We start from the raw sequence: 3,118 nt of genomic DNA on the forward strand, positions 1-3,118 counted from the left end.
CCACATCCAGAACGTCTCGCTGGCAGTTAGAACGGACTGGTATATGGGTAGGTTCATTGGGGCCATAGACCGACAGCGCTAAAGTATCCTCCAGGTCAAGGAGAAGCCGGCCTTTGGGATTAGAAACCCGAGAATGCCAAGCTGGGTGCTTAGCATTGAGATCCGCCCCAGCGATGAGCCTGTCGAAGGACGTCAATGTGCGAAGGTCCGATTCAAGCAGCGGCTTGTTTGGGCTCAAATACGTTGCTGCAATGGTAATGACACAAAGGCATGTGGAGATGGTAACTGCTGTGGCCTCTATGTGTTCTATTGGCTGGAGAGTCTCTTTGGTATGGACAAGAGCTTTGTTAAGGAACACAACCATGAGCACTTGGCTGTGGATTTTGCATATTAAAAAGATGTATGGGAGCGCCAGCCACAAGAACCTAAGGAGATCAGTCTCATACATTTATTTTTTATAAATAAAAGTTCTTTTGGACCACGGCTGTACAAATGCAATTTACAAATTACATGAGGCATCCACTAAGTAATGCAACACATTTCTTTCTCGGCCCATGTCGTTTGAAAAAAATGTGGAATATGTTGTTGGGCATCTTGGAATATTCACACATCAGCTCCTGTAGTTTCATGAAGTCCCAGTAGGTGGCGGCACTATGGATAACCTTCAAAATAGCGTCTGTAACGGAGGTACGTTCTAAGCAGGGAGCTGCCATTGAGTTTCTCTTGGCGGAAAATGGAGCATCGCAGATATTCATATGCGTTTGCAGAATATCTAGGGGGACATGTTAGTGAACGAAAGCGCCGTGAGTCGTTGGGCGAGGCGTCAGTGATCTTCGTAACAAGGTCGCGCACACCTGCCCGATCGCCCGTGTGCCAGCCAGCCGCACACAGCTGTGACTCCTGCAATATCGGTGGACTTCAACGTGTTCGTCGCCTCAAAAATACAAATTAACTTCTCCTTCATCATGACAACGCAAGGTCTCACACAACCCTGCGCATACTAGCAGCTCACAAAACTTCATTGGACCGTACTTCCTCGTCCATCGTAGAGCCTGGATATCGCATCTTTCGATTTCTATCTTTTTGGCTCAATGAAGGAAGGACTCAGCGGGAAACAGTACCTGGATGATGATGAAGTTATTGATGCAGCAATACACTGGGTTCGATGTCGACCAGTAAAGTGGTGCTATGTGGGCACAGAGCCCTTCCCAGTAAGGTAGCATAAGGCCACCACATCTAACGGATATTATGTTGACAAATAGGATTTTGTAGCTCAAAGAAGGGGGGAATAATATGGTGTATTGGAATCCTGAACATAATCTACCTGGTTTCAGAAAAAGAAGGCGTTGCTTTACTTATTGAACGCCCATCGTACCATTCTTAATGAGTTAAAATAACAACTTGCCCATTACCAGCAACAAGATTCTTAGGGTCATTACCAAGGTTTTAAATCAAGGTTCCTAAGGAGAGAACAGAAGAGACAAGTGGACTTTGATGTGGTAGCTGCAGTACAATTCTTGGGCGATGACAGCACTTGTGGCGGAGAAACTGTAGACTAGTTGGAATCGGCTAACGACATGTCGTAGCGGCGTGAAGACAGTGGGCAGGCATTGGGTTCAGCTGCCTGTGTTTCCCGTTGCAGGGTGGGCCGTGCCTGTCTGTATGACGCGCTCAGACACCGCCCAGGAAGTGTCCCCTTTGCTGTCTCGACAATAAGTCTCCTTCCTAGGGCTATCTCCTCAAGTTATATTGACCATGGCCACACACCCTACTGGCAAGCTCATATTCTTCTTCTAGCAAATTAAACATCATTGTTCAACAGGCTTGAGAAATATTTTGTAATACCCAAAATTGTCACGATGGGAAAGGACGACCACATGCAACTTGATTGTAACTGGAATTCTCTCACTGAGAAAACTACACGTCTTCTTATCTCCAGTTTGGCAATGTGTTTGAGTCCGTAACAGCTCCCACAATTAGCCGGCTGTTGTGGCCAAGCGGTTCTAGGCGCTTCAGTCCGGGACCACGCTGCTGCTACGGTCGCAGGTTCGAATCCTGTCTCGGGCATGGATGTGTGTGCTGTACTTAGGTTAGTTAGGTTTAAGAAGTTCTAGGTCTAGGGGACTGATGACCTCCCATGTTAAGTCCCATAGTGCTCAGAGCCTATCGAACCATTTTTTGAACCGCTCCCACAATTCTGTCAGCAGGAGAACATACGCAGATCCTGCGTTTAGCAAACTGTACGTCACCTTATCTCCACTCTGACAATGTTTTTGAATGCACGCGCCTTTCACACTTCTCAGCAGCAGAGGAGTGAATGTAGGGCTCCAAAAATTTTCACTCCTGATATATAGTAATGGCTGCATGGATGCCCTGGGAAATTTCTCGCTTGTACGCCGAAGCTTCTTCCATTTTAGTCACAGTGGTCAGCACATAAACTGATACACTGTCTTTATTTGAACAAAAGAAGCTGGTATAGGCATGCGTATTCAAATACAGAGATATGTACACAGGCAGAATATGGCGCTGCGGTCGACAACGTCTATATAAGACAATAAGTGTGTGATGCACTCGTTAGCTCAGTTACTGCTGCTACAGTGGCAGGTTACCAAGATTTAACTGCGTTTGAACGTGGTGTTATAGTTGGCGCACTAGCGATGGAACACAGCATCTCCGAGGTAGCGAAAAAGTGGGGATTTTCCCGTACGATCATTTCAAGAGTGTAGCGTGAATATCAGAAACCAGGTAAAACATCAGATCTCCGACATCACTGCGGCCGGAAAAAAAATCCTGAAGAAGGAGACCAACGGCGACTGAAGAGAACCGTTCAGCGCGACTGAAGTGCGACCCTTCCTCAAATTGCTGCATATTTCAATGATGGGCCATCAACAAGTGTCAACGTGAGAATCATTCAAAGAAACATCGTCGATATGGGCTTCGAAGCCGAAGGCTCAGTCGTGTACCGTTGATGACGGCACGATACAAAGCTTTACGCCTCACCTGGGCCCGTCAACACCGATATTGGACTGTTGACGACTGGAAACATGTTGCCTGGTCGGACGAGTGTCTTTTCAAATTGTATCGAGCGGATGGACGTGTACGGATAAGGAGACAACCT

The sequence above is a fragment of the Schistocerca gregaria genome, chromosome X, assembly GCF_023897955.1.
Source record: "Schistocerca gregaria isolate iqSchGreg1 chromosome X, iqSchGreg1.2, whole genome shotgun sequence".
NCBI classification, from domain to species: Eukaryota; Metazoa; Arthropoda; class Insecta; order Orthoptera; family Acrididae; genus Schistocerca; species Schistocerca gregaria.